The sequence below is a fragment of the Bos indicus x Bos taurus genome, chromosome 13, assembly GCF_003369695.1.
Source record: "Bos indicus x Bos taurus breed Angus x Brahman F1 hybrid chromosome 13, Bos_hybrid_MaternalHap_v2.0, whole genome shotgun sequence".
Taxonomy (NCBI): domain Eukaryota; kingdom Metazoa; phylum Chordata; class Mammalia; order Artiodactyla; family Bovidae; genus Bos; species Bos indicus x Bos taurus.
The window spans coordinates 45,134,124-45,152,426 of record NC_040088.1 but is presented as its reverse complement, the minus strand read 5'-3'; the positions used below and the strand labels follow the sequence as shown (position 1 = coordinate 45,152,426).

Genomic DNA, 18,303 nt, shown 5'->3' with positions numbered 1-18,303 from the left:
TGTGAAACTCTCCCAAGAGGGGATTTTTCGAAGGTTTATTCTTGGTCTCTCTCCTGCCCCAAAGAGGAAATTTATGATGATCCTCATTTCTCAGAAATTTCTTCTTTTAGTCAGATAAAGGAAGCTCCAAGAAGACTTCTTTCTGCATCTGTTGAATCTCAAATATCTTCAGTATAAAATAATCTTATATCAACTCTGGGGCTCTGAGCAGGTCTCACACAGGGATGCACAGAAAAGCGATAATAGTGGTTATGTGTTTGTAGGGCAGGAGATGGAGGCAGGTAGAAACTGAGAGGTTGGGGACAGGAATAAAAGGGAAATATTTGGGGCACATTTTTTTTTTCTTTTTTTTTCACATTTTTAATTTATTTTAAATTCTAGAAAGATATGAATGTGTTGCCCATTCAGAAAAATTTAAGGTCTAAGCATGTTTCTGATCCTTTTAAAGATAAGTTTCAACCCTCTATTTAAAAAAAGATGGATTTTTGCCTCATTAGCAAGCCCTAATAGGATCCAGCCCTGCTGCTGCTGCTGCTAAGTCGCTTCAGTCATATTCGACTCTGTGCGACCCCATAGACGGCAGCCCACCAGGCTCTCCGTCCCTGGGATTCTCCAGGCAAGAACACTGGAGTGGGTTGCCATTTCCTTCTCCAATGCATGAAAGTGAAAAGTGAAAGTGAAGTCGCTCAGTTGTGTCCGACTCCTAGCAACCCTATGGACTGCAGCCTACCAGGCCCCTCCGTCCATGGGATTTTCCAGGCAAGAGTACTGGAGTGGGTTGCCATTGCCTTCTCCGATCCAGCCCTGAGGGAGGTGCAAAGATTTTATCATCATTTGCTGCAACTTCTACTGGGAAAGGTTATAAGAATCAGGTTACCCTTTCCACTTTGCTGGGAAGGATACTTTCAGCAATGTCTTAGCTATAAGTCCCAGGACTCTCCCTCATTGTCCCTCCTGGTCTCCAGGAACATAAGGCCAGCTGGAGAGGACTGGGTGGGCTGGTAGTGGGTCTCCAAGAATGGAGACCCGCCGACAATGGAAACCATCCCCCTTCAAGCAGATGTCAGCTTATTCCTTGTGTTTTGCACATGGGTAAAAGGACAGGTGAAATTCTGACAAACATCTGCATCTTGTCCTGACATTCTGACTCACTGCCCTTAAAAGAATCAAGGTACTGTCCAGCTCAGAGAGGGAACTGTTCTTGATCTGAAGAAGACCCCAAAATAAGAATGCAAGGTCAATTCAAGGTTTTTCAGATATAGTTGATGACAGGGTCTTACATGCTCTGAAATTTTAAAATACAAACCAGATAGGAAAAGAAAGGATCAAGGTTCTGATTCTGGGGACACATCTCATTTCCAAAACATGCCAAGCACACTCCCATCCAGAGGGCATTGAACCCCTCATCTCACAATCTTGTCATGTCGCCCCTGCATCTCAACCTGAGCTCGTCCGTTTAAATGCACCTCCCTCAAAATACATCTCAGATCATCCTAATATATAAGTCCACCCAAGCAGTCTCTAAAACACATCCCTTTCATCATTTTAGTCTCTTCAGAGTCCATGCGCATGCATGCGTGTTAAGTTGCTTCAGTTATCTCTGACTCTTTGCAACCCCATGGACTGTAGCCTGGCTCTGTCTGTGGGATTCTCCAAGCAAATACTGGAGTGCGTTGCCATGCTCTTCTCCAGGGGATCCTCCCCACCCAGGATTGAACCCAGTTCTCTTATGTCTCCTGCATTGGCAGGCAGGCAGGTTCTTTACCACTAGCGCCAGCTTCAGAGTCCTTACCACCCTCAAATTCTTTCTTATTTGCTCATCACCTGTCTCCCAATAAGAATGTCTCCAACAGTGTAGCCATAACTGGCTCCTTCTTGCCCTTCCCCAGTGTTTCCAGCAAGTGCCTAGCACATAGTAATTGCTCAGTGTGCTCAATGGATGAATAAATGAGTAAAAGTTCAACCTGAGATGTCTGCAAAATATCCCAGGAGCAATGTCAAATGAGAACTGTCTAAGGTCTACTGTACAGCACAGAGAACTATATTCATATCCTATGATAAACCATAATGGAAAAGAATATGAAAAAAAGGTGTATATAACTGAAGCACTTTGCTGTACTGCAGAAATTAACACAACATTGTACATCAACTGTACTTCAACTAAAATTAATTAATTTCTATAAGTATAGTTATGTTGAAATAAACTTTTCAAAAGCAAAAAAAAATTAATTTTAAAACACCAAGAGAATGAGCAAAAAAAAAAGAGCTGTTAAGTGTGGGCATCTTTAGAACAAATTCATTCTTCAAATCTATAGGGATCAGTGAACCACCTGAAGAAAGACTTAATGAAAGAAAGAGTCTGAGCTCCTAGGAACCCAGGCTTTCGAGGGTGAGTAGAGAAAGGGGAGAAAGTGAAGAAGAGCAAGAGGAGTCTGGCGAGGCAGAAGGAAAACCAGGAGAAGCCAGTGTTATGGAGGCTGAGAGACAAGAGGGTTTGGAGAGGAAGGAGTGGACGCCCATGTGGAATGTGACTGCAGGGTGGGCAGCACGGAGGCGGTAAGGATCTGGGCGAGGCAGGTCGGTGTGGCGATGGGCAGAAACCAGGCGGGAATAGACAGACGCATGAATGGCCCGGGGGAGGAGTGGAAGCCCGAGTGTCAGAGACTCTATGCGGAAGGTTGGCTGCTTCAATCGGTGGAAAAACTGGGTGTAGCTGTAGGCAGACATGGATCCAGGGAAGATGCTCTTCTGCTTAATATTTCATTGTGAAAACTGTCAAACCTGCAAAATGTTGAAAGAAGAGTATAACACACATCTCTTCACCCTTCACCTAAATTCATCATTTGTTAACATTCTGCCTCATTTACTACCCCTCCCCTTGACACACACACACACACAGTCATTTTGGGGTGCGGATACTCCTAAATACTGTAGTGTGCTTTTCCTAGGAACAAGACCATTCTCTTCCGTGAGCTCAATGCCACATCCCACTCAGAGAAACGGACCATTGAATCAATAATGTCATCCCCCGCACAGACCGTGTGGACATGCTCCCAGCAACAGACACATTCTTTACACTTGCTTTCTTTTTTCCCATCCTGTAGCCAATCGGGGTTCACGCATTCCCTTTGGTTGTCACATATCTGTTCTCTCCTTTAATCAGAAACAGTCCTTGTTTTTTTTTGTTTGTCTTTCACAGCACTGACATGCTTGAAGGGTCCGGGTCGGTTGTCACGTAGCTCGTCCCAAATACTGGGGACTTTGTCTGATTGTTTCCTCATGACTGGACTCAGGTTAAACATTTTTTGGCAGGATTACCACATAGATGATGTGAGCTTCTCAAGGGAGATTTTAAGATGGAAAAAAAAAAAACAAACACTCCTTGAATAATGTAAATGATTCAGTAGATCAGGGACGATGCTGGGGAGGGGCATAATTGGAGCAATGAAGGAGGTCATGATGTCTTTAAATTTGCTGGGCTGGGGTGGGGGGATGGTTGTGTCATGGGGTCCCAGAATGCAGATTGAATGAATGGATAGGCACAAGCATTTGAGAAATTAAAAAAAACTATAATTAAAAAAAAAAACAAAACTCTCAGAAAAATAGAAATAGAGAGGAACTGACTCAACCCTAACCCTGGCTGCTGAGCCAGCTAACAACTTCTGCACCCTCTTCAACTCTGAGGGTTTCCCTCCCTTTACTGTTTCACGTGAGCTGGGATTCAGGAAGGAGCCGAGACTAATACCTGTGCTCAGTCTACCCTCAACTCAGAAGGCAGGCACTAGAATTTTACTCTCTGTTTGAACCTAAAACCCAAATTCTCTCCTTGACCGCTGGCCCCCTCACACAAGGCTTGTTTACAAGCAGCCAGCCAGTCTTCTCCTCCCAGCCTCTCAGGTTGCAACTGTGCCTTCTTTCTCACCAGTCTGCACCTGATTCTTACTGTTCATTTAATCACATCTCACTGCAGGGCAGAGTGGGTGGTTTATCCCTCTGTTAGGAGGTAGGGCAGAGTCTGGAAAATTCTCTTTTAAGTGTAACCTGCCTGCCTTAGATCAACGTTGCCTCAGTTCAGTTTAGCTCAGTCGCTCAGTCGTGTTTGACTCTTTGTGAACCCATGGACTGCAGCACGCCGGGCCTCCCTGTCCATCACCAACTCCTGGAGTTTACTCAAACTCATGTCCATTGAGTCGGTGAGGCCATCCAATCATCTCATCCTCTGCTGTCCCCTTCTAAATCTTTCCCAGCATCTTTTCAAATGAGTTAGTTCTTCACATCAGGTGACCAAAGTATTGGAGTTTCAGCTTCAGCATCAGTCCTTCCAATGAATATTCAGGACTGATTTCCTTTAGGATTGACTGGTTGGATCTCCTTGCAGTCCAAGGGACTCTCAAGAGTCCTCTCCAACACCACAGTTCAGATGTCATATTTTTTACATTATGCAAGTAATATTTGGTTGTGTTCTTTTCATAAACATTAAGCCCTTATGAAAGATTCCCCCTTTACTCACCATTCCCAATTCAGGCAGATCTTGGAGATACTGCAGGCTTGGTCCCAGACCACAGCAATAAAGCAGGTCACACAAATTCTTTTGGTTTCCCAGGGCACATAAAGATGTTCACACTGTCTTAAGTGTGTGATAGCATTATGTCCAAAAGACAATGTATATACCTTAATTATAAAGTACTTCCCTTTTCACTCAGGCCTGTGATACCAGCAGGATGGGCAAGTGTCGCAGTCTTTACAATGCCAGGAAGCTCCATAGCCACTGAGCAGTCTAGAAGTGGCATGATAAAACAGTACAAGAAAGCCCATGTGGGCGCACAGCACTGAAGGCCAACGCTTTTGGAGGCACTTCTCATGCCAAGGGAATTGTGCTTGAAAAAGCAGGGGTTGAAACCAAACAGCCAGATTCTGCCATCAGGCAGTGTGCCAGGGTTCAGCTAATCAAGAATGGTAAAAAAGAAAAAAAAAATCACAGCTTTTGTACTCAATGATGGTTGCTTAAATTTTATTGAGGAAAATGATGAAGTTCTGGTTGCTGGCTTTGGTCACAAAGGCCATGCTATTGGCGACATTCCTGGAGCCCACTTTAAGGTTATCAAAGTAGCCATGTATCTGTTTTGACCTTATACAAAGGTAAGAAGGAAAGACCAAGCTCATACATTCTGATGATGAAAGCACAATAGTAATACATTTTCATGTGCCAAAAAAAGTACTTTCCTTCCCACAAGCCACGTGGCACAGCCTCCCCAAGAAAGTTCTTTCTTGATAAAAAATGATAACCATCATCTGAGCCTTCAAGGAGTCATAATCTTTTGCAGTACTAACACTGTAGATCGCCACTCACAGATCACCATCACAAACACGATAATAATGAAAAATTCTGAAATATTGCAAGAATTACCCAAATGTGACCCAGAGACACGAGGTGAGCAAATGCTGCTTAGAAAGTGGCACCAATAGACACGTTCAACATGGGGCTGGCACAAACGCTGAATGTGTAAAAAAAAAAACAAAAAAAAAACAAGCAATGCCTGCAAAGCACAGAAAAGTGACGTGCAACCAAACCAGGTGTCTGTACCAGACAGATGTGTCTCCAGTCCCGTTTTTATACATTTTCACATGCATTCACAAGCCCACAGGAAACATAAAGTGTTGTTTTATTGTGGGTTGTTTGCTCTTTTTTTTTTTTTCCTATTTTTTCCTGTTTGTTTTTTTTTTTTTTTTACATTTAACACATAAGAACACTGCATCTTTTCAGTTCTGAGTCTCAGCCATCTTTCTATGTTTAGTTCAGTTCAGTCACTCAATCGTGTCCGACTCTTTGCGACCCCATGAATCACAGCACGCCAGGCCTCCCTGTCCATCACCAACTCCCGGAGTTCACTCAGATTCACGTCCATCGAGTCAGTGATGCCATCCAGCCATCTCATCCTCTGTCGTCCCCTTCTCCTCCTGCCCCCAATCCCTCCCAGCATCAGAGTCTTTTCCAATGAGTCAACTCTTCTCATGAGGTGGCCAAAGTACTGGAGTTTCAGCTTCAGCATCATTCCTTCCAAAGAAATCCCAGGGCTGATCTCCTTCACAATGGACTGGTTGGATCTCCTTGCAGTCTAAGGGACTCTCAAGAGTCTTCTCCAACACCACAGTTCAAAAGCATCAATTCTTCGGCGCTCAGCCTTCTTCACAGTCCAACACTCACATCCATACATGACCACAGGAAAAACCACAGCCTTGACTAGACGGACCTTTTTTGGCAAAGTAATGTCTCTGCTTTTGAATATGCTATCTAGGTTGGCCATAACTTTCCTTCCAAGGAGTAAGCGTCTTTTAATTTCATGGCTGCAGTCTTATAAATTTCTCCTTTAGTTTTTTACTCTTACCTGGATTTTATACTGTGGACATAACATTTTTATATAGTCATTCTTCAATTAATAAATATTTAGGTTCTTTCCTGTTTGTTTTGCAAGCAGCACAGCTGAGCATCACAGCACAGGGTCTGTGGTCGTGTGCCCCGGGCTGCGGATAAACACTGAGAAACTTCTATAGCAATTTGGTAGAGTGATGCTATGTCAAATCTCACAATAAAAATCATGGGCTTGTATTTTGTAAGCCTTTGTGTTTTAAAAACTTTATTCCTCTAGCAATTCATTCTACTGTAAGAGTAAAAATGTATTAGTTTGTGACAGGTTGGAAATAAAGGCTGGAACTTGCTCAGGATCATGGAGTAGTGCTTTTGTGACCAGCCTCACACACCCACGATGTCACGCTTCTGCAGATTCAAAGAAGTGATTCTCTTGGTTATAGGATGTGGACATTTTTGTATTATAATAGACTGTGTCAACTTGCCCCTCAAAGGGGCTAAGACAGCCTCCCCACCTCCACACACACACACCAATCACTAGTATTTTCTTTTCTTTGGGCCATCCTGTGCAAGATCTCAGTTTCCCCACCAGGGATGGAACTTGGGCCCTTAGCAGTAAGACCACAGAGTCCTAACCACTGGACCACCAGAGAATTCCCACAGTTGAACTTTTAACTCACATGTTCCCAAAAACCAGGAAGGTGGAACTTCTTTTTATATGTTCATTGTCTCTTTCCGTTTCTTAGAGCCCAGGAAGTCAGCCAGGCCCTGGACTGTGACAACCCATCTTTCACTTTGTCTGCTTTGAAGTCCTAGGTGGTCCCAGGAGGTGGGCCAGACCAGGATGATTCCCTCTTTGTGCAAGGAGGCAGGGCTGCACCCAGGGCCCACAACGAACCTCAGACAGTTGATGGCAGAGCCCAGGTCTCCCAGCCCAGAATTCTCACTCCAGACCCAGAAGGAAAGCCCAGGCCCAGGAGCTCAGCAGAACAGGCTGGGAATGCAGGTGGGGCTGTGAGGAGTCAGAATAAGAAGCCAGAACTAACTCTAACCCTAAGCTCTGTCTCCCTTCCCCACTCCTCACCAGGGATCACCGCCCTTTAGAAAGCCCTTGCCTTTGAATCCTTGCAACAAGGTCGACTTCTGCTGCTGCTGCTGCTAAGTCGCTTCAGTCATGTCCGACTCTGTGCGACCCCATAGACGGCAGCCCACCAGGCTCCCCTGTCCCTGGGATTCTCCAGGCAAGAACACCGGAGTGGGTTGCCATTGCCTTCTCCAATGCATGAAAGAGAAAAGTGAAAGTGAAGTCGCTCAGTCATGTCTGACTCTTAGTGACCCCATGGACTGCAGCCCACCAGGCTCCTCTGTCCATGGGATTTTCCAGGCAAGAGTACTGGAGTGGGGTGCCATTGCCTTCTCCGGTCGACTTCTGAGGGAACCCAAACTAAGGACCTTCCCAGCTCTCTCAGGAGTTGGTAAGATCAGGTGAAGCTTGTAAACAAAGGTTGAGGTTAACATCATGACCTCTCGGCACGCCCCCGTGTGCCGCACAAACAGAGCTCCTAGTCAGTGTGACTCGGGTGGCCTCCAGCTTTCAGACCCTAGGGGGCTCTCTGGGGGGACTCCAAGATAGAAGGGACAGGAACTGTAAAAGGCAGTCATTTTGGAGCTGATTTGGACTCTGCCTGGTTTGAACAGCTCCTCATCCAAAAATCACAACTTCCAACTCCACATGGCAGGGATTCCTTCAAAGACACAGCTCTGCCAACACACCAGTCAACTAAGGAATATGTTTTATGTACAGTCTAGCCCATAATGGATATCAAACAGAAGGTGTGACCTTGCCCTCAAAGGCCCACAGAACCCAAGCAGAATAGCTAACGATTAGCCAAGCAAGAAGGAAGGGCAGCAAAATCCTGGGAAACTATAAGGAGCCAGAAAACATGGGGGCTGGTCCACAGGACACGGGAGTCCTGACGGCGCTCCTCGCAGCCAGGGTTGCAGGACTGGGAATAAAGTAAAAAATGATTGTATCAGATTATCATTCACAGAATAGAAGATCCTGAAGTCCACCTGGATAGAAATAGCTACCTGATCAAATAAGTCCATGGAGCAGAAGGGACAGCTCTTTCTTGCTGTGGAAATCTGATCAATACAATCTGATCAATACACAGAGAGAAGAAGGTGAGGAGGGAGGGGAAAACAGAGCAATGTTGAAGACAAGATCTGCTGGCTGATGGAGGCTAGAACCGTGGAAAGTTTGAGGAGAAAAGGCACCTGAACAGCCTCCAGGAATCTCTCCTGAGGTGTCTGTTCATGGGGCAGGGGTGAGAAGTGACTCTGACCTCGCAGAGGGAAAGCCCCTTGGGACCACTTGACCAGAGAGCCCAGTATGTGCACACGTGTGTGAGCTCAGTCGTGTCCAACTCTTTGTGACCCCATGGACTGTACCCCACCAGGCTCCTCTGTCCATGGGATTCTCCAGGCAAGAATAGCAGACTGGTTAGCCATTCCCTTCTCCAGGGGATCTTCCAGACCCAGGGGATCGAACCCTCGTTTCCTGCCTCTCCTGTACTGGCAGGCAGGTTCTTTAACCAGCTGAGCCACTGGGGAAGCCCAGAGAGCCAGGCATCGTTGCACAAGTCAACACTGTGACCCTGTGGCCTGGGATCCCAGGCTCCATGTCTGCGGTGCCCTGGCCAGGCTCAGGTCCTCCACCCAGCTGTGAGGACCCCACCAAGCCTGGGCTGAGGGGCCTTTGGCCAGGTGACCAGTCAACACACCTCGCAGGTCTTCAGGTCCCGACAGACAAGGAACAGCTTGGGAACCTTTGCCAAGGGCAACGCAGCAGAGACATAGTACAAGCAGATGCATGTGCAGGGTACTGGATGTGTTCCTGGAGCCAAGAAGGACTTTAGTGGAAAAGCTGGCGAGGTTCACGCAGGGTTTCAGCTTGGACTCAGGGTGTTAGTGTCAGTTAAACTTTGACTTGACCACTGGGCTACGTGTTTGTAAGTTTGGGGAGGCTGGTAGAGGAGGATGGGAAGCTTTCGGTACTGTCCTTGCAACTTTACTACCAGTACTTCTTGAAACGTAGTTCAAGTAAATGAAAAGTGTTTTAAGAAACAGCAAATGTCCAGTTTGCCATCAAAGTCCATCTCAGGAAAGGAACAATTGCCACACCTGTGTTGATGTGAGCAGTGCTCAAAACTAGGGCGATGGACCTCAAAATATTCTGCTGTGTGTGGGAGGGAGGTAAGAGCCAAGGTCCCCAGGTTCCGAGGAGGCAAAAATGACAAGATCCCATCTGAACAGGATGACAGAGGATGAGATGGTTGGATGGCATCACTGACTCAAAGGACATGAGTTTGAGCAAGCTCCAGGAGATGGTGAAGGACAAGGAAGCCTGGTGTGCTGCAGTCCATGGGGTTGCAAAGAGTCAGACACGACTGAACACCACCAATATGAATAAATTTGGCAGAAAAAAATGTTCAGTGGCCTGTCCGAGGGCCAGTCACACACTAATCAATAGCGTTCCCCAACTCTGGGGTCCCAGCTGGGGGTTCCCGGGCTTGTGTGCTGCACCCACCCAGTTCAGGAGCTGGTTTCCTAGAAAACCACGTGCAAATCTGTTTCAAGAGCACATCCTGTCCCCACAGACTCTATGTGGCTTGTTCAAGCTGGGATCAGGAGCCCTGCCGCAGCCAGGAGCATTTGGAGGACATTTGGGGGGAATGTGCTTGGGACCAGACTTGACACGTGGGGAGCCAGATGACTGGTTCGACGTGAAGTGACCTGGGAGAGCTATGCTAGGCCCAGCAGAGGCAGGGCTGTCTGGGGAGCCTGTTTGCAGAGAGGAGGGAACCCCCAGGGCTGCCACGTCTGCTCAGGCCTTTAAGCAAATACTGGCCTGTTTGCAGCCAGGGGAGAAACAAATATTGATGGAGTGAGGAGCAGCACAAGGCCAGGAGGCTGAGGCCACAGAGGGAGCCTGGCGGAGGAAGAGTCCTTGGAAGGAGCCCCGAGACCCCCAGGCCACAGAGCTCCCCTCTGCAGGGCCCCAGAGGGGCCTTTACACATGTTGCCCTCACAGCTTTTTGGCTGAGATGCTGCTGAGGCATTTGGGATCAGTGGCCAGGACGGGAGCCACGCCAGGGGCTCGGGTGGGAGCCACGCCAGGGGCTTGGGCGGTGGGCAGTGTTTGGCAAAGGCGTAGCACCAAAGGGCCGCCCAGGTCTGGAAGATCCTAGGTGAATCCAATCCTGCTACAGCAGGTGCTTCATGGGTCCCGGGGGCGTCCAATGGGGGCAAGGAGCTTCTTGATATGGGCGCAGGGCTGTCATCAGAGGCCCCCCAGGGGCGCTGGGTAAAAATGTACTTTCCTCCCCCGAGCCCTACCACCCCCATACCCCTCCATTCACCCAGAGATGGAGCCTTGGACTGTGTGTTTTTAGCACCTTCCCTGCTGATTCTATGTCCATTCAGGTGTGAGGCCCATTAGACCCATTTCACAGAAGAGTAAGTCGAGACCCAGAGCGGGAAGTAGGCGGGCACAGCTTCTTTTGGTTGCAAGTGCTGGCGGAGGGCAGCTAGGGAAGCTGGAGGGGCCAGGTGTCCTCCTCACCTCTCCCAGCCCCCATGAGCAGCAAGCTTGCTTCCACCACTTTGGCCAGGAATGCCTTTCCCTCCCTCCACCAGGTTGTCCAGACCATCCCTCTGGCCAGGGGGTCTCACCCCTGCCTATAGGACCCCCACCTCCAGCCCAGGAAGGAGGCCCTGGGGGTGGGGTGTCAGCAGGGGAGGGGGGAGTCACACTTGTGCAGAAGGAAAGCCTGCAAGACGATTGGGTGTCTCACCTCTCTGTCCTGCCCCTCAGTGACTTCACTTACTTTTCTGTAGTTTCTCCCTTAACATGTAATTTGGGGGAAATTAAACAATTTAAGAAACTTGGGGGACAAGAATACGTTTTCACAAAAAAAGCACAAACTGACATTAAACCAGGCTGAGCTGGAGTCTCCGTGGCCATGTGGCCTCGGGTGGGTCACTCTGAGCCCTGGATGCTCACTTGCAACACAGGGGATTGTAGGAACTTGCAAACGTGGCCTTGGTGTCTGCAGCACCTCCATCAAAAAGCTGGGTCAAATAGCCCTCCCCTTGAATCTTATAAGTTAACAAAATACGTCAGAAGTGACAGTGCTGGGAGGGTGAGATGAATTGGGAGACTGGGATTAACATATACACTATTGATACTGTGTACTAATATAAAATAGATAATTAACGAGAGCCTACTGTATAGCACAGGGAACTCTACTCTATGCTCTGTGGTGACCTAGATGGGAAGGAAATCCAAAAGGGAGGGGATATATGTATATGTATGACTGACTGACTTTGTTGTACAGTAGAAACTAACACTACATTGTAAAAGCGACTATACTCCAAAAGAAATTAATTAAAAAATAGAGTGACAGTGTCGGTTCGAGCCCAGACTCACTCTCCTGGAAGCTTGTCCAGGGGCCATGAACATAACCTGCGTGAGGCTTGCTGGGGGCCGGGACTCCACAGAACCAAGACCACCCTTCCCAGGCGCGGTCATTCTAAGCCCCTGCCCCCGCCGGCCTGGCAGCCAACCTTGGTACTGGAAATACTTCCTGGCTGGGTCTAGCCATTAAAAATCAAGAGCTTTTATTTTAAGCTACTATGTGCTTGAGTGGTTGTTGCACAGCACTAGCTAACGGATACAGACTCTAAAAATGCCCCACTGGACAACCATCGTCCTTGCTCTTTTTTTTTTTAATTTACTTATTTTTTAATTGAAGGATAATTGCTTTACAGAATTTTGTTGATTTCTGCCGAACATCAACAGGAATCAGCCACGGGTATATGTATGTCCCCTCCCTCTTGAATATCCTTGCTCTTTCTTTCCTTTTTCCTCCACCTGGACTCTCTTCCCAAACACCCATGGGCCTCTCTCATCACCTTCAGGCCTCTGATGAGTGAAGCTACCCTTGGCAATTGCATGTAAAATAACGGCTCCAGCCCTGCTCACCCTCCCAGACATGTGTCTCAGCAAAGCAGCATCCCAACACCTCTATGAACTTGCTCGTTTGTTTACTGTTGCTCTTGCCCCCACACTCACAGCAGAATAAAGTCCAGGAGGGCAAGGATGGTGTGTGTTTCATCCCCTGCTGTCCCTCACGCCCAGCACGTGATTCAGGCTGTTGGTAGAGTGAGTGATGAGTTCTCCTCATGCTCCTGTGACTCCTGTTCATCAGGTTATAGACCAGCCTGGGTAGAGTCATTCTGGGCATCCCCTCCTCGGCCTGCCTCACTCCAGAGACTCACTGCCCTGGTCTTTGCCTTTGAACGCTGATGCCTTTAGAGTGTGAATGGGTCTCCACATCGCCTAGTGGTCCTCTTTCCTTCCATCCACCACTGCAGACGCTTTCACCCCTGGGGACACTTCCACTCTTACTTTTCAGATGGGAAATCAAGGGTGAGTGACTTGTCCAAGGAGATGGGGGTAATTGGAGGCATGTCTTGTCCAGTGCTCGGTCAGACCACTGGATAGAGGCGCCTCCTGCTTCCTGGCCCCGGGCCCCACAGGACCCCCAGCCAGGAGACCCCACCAGAACCCTTTCTCCTGCTCAAGGTTGCGCCTGACCTGCCCTTTCTGCAGTAGAAACTCTGGCATCCCTGGAGCCTCAAGACGCTGACGTCAGCTCAGACTTGTTTAGTGTGAAGCCAATAGCAGGGCTCTTGGACCTTGGCCTCGGGGCCCCTCTGCACTGAGACCTTCAGACACTAAGGGAGAGGGGCAAGGAGGGGGTGCCCTGCCACCTCCGGGCAGCTGCCTCCTGCCCCTCAACCTCCCTCTCGCCCCTGTGGGCCCCTTGAAGTAGATACTGGTCATTCAGGAGTGCTTGCATGCTCGGTCCTGTCTGACTCTTTGTGACCCCACAGGCTGTAGCCCGCCAGACTCCTCTGTAATTGGGGAGGAAAACCACCAAGTGCCAGTCTCTGGAGCTCCTGAGAGCGCTGTTTCCTGGGGTTCAGGCTCTTCACACGATCAGGGCAGAGGGTGTGGCTCTGGAAGCCTGGCAGGGGGTGTGGAGGCAAGGGGGCCAGGGTCTGGGCCTGTGGACCCCCACCTCCAACCCACCCCACCACAGCTGAGGACCCCCAGCTCCTGCCCCTTTCTGGGTGGGTCCCTCCCTGGGGGAGCAACTGGGCCCCGGGACAGAGGGCCCACTGTGTGTGCAGGGGCAGCAATGGGTGGCCTTGGTGGTTAGTGTTGATCCTAGGGTACCTGCAGTGCCCCGGGGGACAGAGACCAAAGAGTGGCTCCCAGGGGGTGGGGTGTCCACAGAGCAGGGCAGGGGAAGCGGAAGCCTCATGTGGTTGACTCGCCCCCTTCGGGTGAAGTGCTGGGTTGCCTCCCCCCAACCCCCACCCCACCCCCAGCCAAAGGGCTTCACCCACTAAACGGCCCCTGTGGGTATGCAGCTCCACAGTCCGGGGCTGGGGTCTAGGAGCTGCAGGGGCTGCCTGCCTGGCCAGAGAAAAGTCACAACCTGTCAACCTCTGGCTGCCCTCTGGACGCCTGAGATAGGAACCCAGGCAGAGATGGAATTCCTCGGATGGTATTTTTGTTACTGTTCAGTCGCTAAGTCGTGTTTGACTCTGCAACCCCATGGACTGCAGCACGCCAGGCTTCCCTGTCCTTCACTATCTCACACTCAATGAGGAGATGTAAGACATTCAATCCCTGGGTCAGGAAGATCCCCTGGAGAAGGGAATTGCTTTCCACTCCAGTATCCTTGCCTGGAGAATCCCATGGACAGATGAGCCTGGCGGGCTACAGTCCATGGGGCTGCAGAGAGTTGGGCACAACTGAGTGTCTGAGCACCCTATTAAATGGCTCTAAACCAGTGGAACAAACAGCCCTAACTGGGAGTCTGCTGTGTGCATGGCCCTCAGCCAAGAGCCGGTGGGGACAAATAAGGGGACAACGTCACTTTCAAGAAGCACCTACTATGCACTGAGTACTGTGCTTCCAAAGCCTTTGCCTGGACCACCTCCCTCAGTCCTCACAGCTCCTCCAACTAGTTGGGACTATTACCCAGGACAAGACTGATGTTCCAACGCCCCTTAGGTACACACAGGGGGCCCCAAACCTCCCCATCTTAGCCCTCCTGTTGTGCTCAGAGCAACCCCCCAACCACTAGAGAACACCCCCTCCCCCACCACCGACCCTGCCCTTGTCCCCATGCAAAAGTGCAGAGGTGTGAGCTTTGGGAGTGGCTGGTGGAGGGAGGCAGAAGCAAACCAACTGGGTGATGAGAAAGCATCAGAGTCCTCACCCCCAGGAGACACAGACCAGTCAGAGGAACAAGCCTGGGAAGAAAATGATCAGGAGAATTAAACCCCAACATGAGGCAGGGATACAGGAGAGGGAACCACCCAGAGCCAGATGCTGGGCATCCGACTGCCATGCCCCTGCTCTCTTTACAGTCCCGTGACGATTCTACAAAGCGTCTGGAAAAGCATCTAGAACAGCACTAGGTGGACCACTGCCTCCCACTCTACTCCAGACCGCTTGCTAACAGGTTCTCCCTCCCCTTGCAGGGCTCTGCACACAGCTGCAGACCACCCCCCCGCCGCCTAGAGAAGTCAGCCAGCTGGAAAAAGCAGCCCCTTCATTAAGGCAAGGAGGGGACTCCCATTGCAGCCCCCAGGTCCTGGGAAACTGCTGAGGAGATACAATAAAATTAGAGGGAAGGGCAGTGAGCAGCTCACAGGGCAGGAGTGGGCGGTTCAGTCTCTCATCAGGCTGATTAGATGCGGTCCCAGCCCAGGCCCTCGGGAGGCGTAACCCACCTCCTAGGGGGTTGAGGGCTTCCTCGCCAAAACCCAGGGGGCCCCAGCCACAGCCTTCTGGACAGAGCCTGGCTTCTCACTCTAGGAGGAGGACCAAGCGTTCCCACAGGCACCCTTTAACCTGTGTGTCCAGCTGAGACTCATGTTCCTCATCTGTAAAATGGGTTTAATGAGCACTTGGCTCATGGTAATAACTGGCTTCACCTAAACAAGGGGCTCTGATCCTGCCTCTACATCAGATCCAGGGGTGAGTGCTGTCCACTAACCCCCTACACTGGAATCAGAAACTTGGGGGTCGGCCCAGGCATCAGCAATTCTAACACATTTTGTTGTTTTGTATTTTTTTGGGGGGTGGGGGGTAGGTCGTGTAGGTCTAGGAGTCTAAGCCGCTGGACACCAGGGGAGTCTCCGGGCTTCAGCATTTTAAGTCTCCCACAGTAGCTCTGAGCCAGAGCTACCACCCCTCTGGACCACACTGAACCTTCCCATCCATCATACGTTAAGTCCTATTGGTCACCGGGGGTCTGGAGATACCTTCATTCACCTGCCTGGCTCCCGGGCTGGGAGGGCTTCAAGGCTGGGCTCAGCTGGCCCCTCCTGCACGTGGCTTGGCTTCTCCCAGCATTGCAGCTGGAGAGACAGACACTGGAAGAGACCAGAGGGAGCAGAGAGCAAGGCTTCCTCCTGTCCCTACGGGAAGGTTCCACCCACACCCACCCACAGTGCTGCTCTGTCCCATCCCATGGATTACAAGCATGTCACCAAAGCCAGCCTGGGTACGGGGGGAAGATCAGACTCCTGGGGCGGGTGGTCCCATTATAGAAGTACACGTGGGGTATGGACGCCTTGGGAGCAAACCACCTCAGGGCAGCATCTGCAAATCAGGTGGGGCTTTGCAGTTGAGGACTGGGCCTTTATGTCGCATCAGAAGAGTCTTTTGTAGACCAAGGTCATGATCAGACGTGGCCAGAGTGAACTCGGGCTGAAAGTGCTGGTGACGCACGGCTTCCTGACAACCCTGACCCCCACCGCCCTCCTCAGCTTGCGCACACTGGCCTGTCTGGGGCCCTGACTCTGTCCCAGCCCTGCTCTGTGGGACAAGCGCTCTGCAGGCAGTGCAGACAGGTCCAGAGGACTGAAGACACAAACAAGAAACACTTGTGCAAGCCCCACAGGCTTCACAGCAGTTTCCTTCTGGAAAAATCCACCCAGACTTGCCACTTTCTGGGCCAGGGCAGCTTTCCAGAACGAATGGACTTCATCCATCACCTGCCTGTTCAGTGGCTGCGTCTCCCCTGGTCCTCAGGAGCCTCTTCCTGGGTTCTTCCTCCCACTCTTGCCCTAAAGTCTATGCCTGGCCACTTGCCTGCTAGAGTCTGAAAAGGTTGATGATACAATCAACTGCCCAGAGCAGAGATGAGTGACACCCCCGAGTGACTCACTCAGCTGTCTGCAGGCACCTCCCTTCCCTGGCAGGCCAGGCCAGCGGGGAGCTGAGCATTCCATCACTAGGTCAGGAATTAGCATATTAGGCCTATATCTGGGAAAAACTGGCCCTAGCCTAAACCTAGCAGGGCTTTAACTTGCTGCTCTGGAATCTCGCCTGGTCTTAGGTCTCACAACAGGGAAGAGTCCCCTCCCGTGACCTTGCAATGTGTTGTTCAGTCGCTGAGTCATATCCAACTCTGCGACCCCAGGGACTGCAGCACACCAAGTTTTAGATACATCGTTCCCACCCCAGTCTTCAAACTCTACCAAAATGACAAGTCTGCAACATGGAGGTTAAAAAAGAAGGCCAGTCTTTCCTGACCCCCTCAAAACCTCCACCCCTTTGACTGATGCTAAAAACCCTTGATAGGCTGAGGGTGCACATGAATTAATGCAAGAGCTGAAAGGCAGGTGTAGGATGAAGTGGCTGTAGGCTGGGATTACCGGCTCTCTTTTCCCAAGATTACAGGTCTCACGATTTAACAAGCTTTAAAAAGAGGTTTTGTAAAGCATGAAAGTTAAGACCCAATTAAAATTAAAATCCTCCTAAAATGGCTAGGCTAAATCTTTCTAAGTGAAGCCTTTGCAGAATGGGGAGGAAGGCTGCTGGAATGGGGGTGGGGTGTGTGTGGCCCACCCTCACTGCCTCCACACTTGTCTGCAGGGGGTCCTGCCGTTTCTGGTGGGACTAACAGTCCAGACAAAAAGATGTACAAGTGTTCAGGCTTCAGGACTCCAAGGCTCAAGAGACCAAGCCCTGGATCATTTTCTGTAAAATACCAACAACCACATGCATAGGTAGAGGGGAAATCAGAAACATTCAGTAACTGACTTTCATGGGATGCCGTATGATTGAGGATTTCTTCTAGTAGTCAGAAATAAAGATTATGAACAGAAAGTGAACACCTTTTGAATGGCAACAAGGAATCACCTCGCTCTGCTTGAACTGGCAGGGGTGCCTTCTGTCTGTGCTGAGGGGTGTAGGGACAGGGGAGCCTGTCCTCGGCACCAGTTCATCTGGCCCCTGGGGAAGAGCCCAGGTTTGCAGAAAGGCAGTAATGGCTCCACTGACAGACACGGGGTGAGAGGTGATAGGACTAGAAATGCCCCCACCTACCCAGAACCCCATGGAGCTTCATGACCAGCAAGATGTTAGTGCAGAAGGTAACAAGCCCATTACCATGAGGGGCACCTAGTTTAAAGCTCTGCTGCACTACAGACCTGGCTGGCTCAGAAGAGGAGCCCCTTAAGCCACTAAGCATGACCAGAACCTGGTCCCCAGCATCCTGGCCACCTTTACCACACCCAGCAATGGCTGTCCAAACCAAGTTCCCCCCATTAAGCCCTGAGGCAAGGTGGGCCGGCAGCCACCAACTCCTAGGTCCAGGTGCAACCCCAGACACACCCGAGTGTTGGTTACCGGGCCGCCAGGTGAGCAGGACGGAGACATGGTTAGGAACCCAGACTGTTTAAATCAACAAGAGAGCAGGAACGACTTGTGTCCAGGCCTGTTTTTAGCTGCTTAACTGGCTGGGAAGACAAGACTTCAACATCAGTTTAAAATTTGTTCA

At 50.1% G+C, this 18,303-nt stretch overlaps 1 pseudogene; it reads left to right on the top strand.

The window, feature by feature from the left end:
• Positions 1 to 4,721: 4,721 nt before the first annotated feature.
• Positions 4,722 to 5,228, top strand: LOC113902829 (annotated as a pseudogene).
• The last annotated feature ends 13,075 nt before the right edge of the window (positions 5,229 to 18,303 follow it).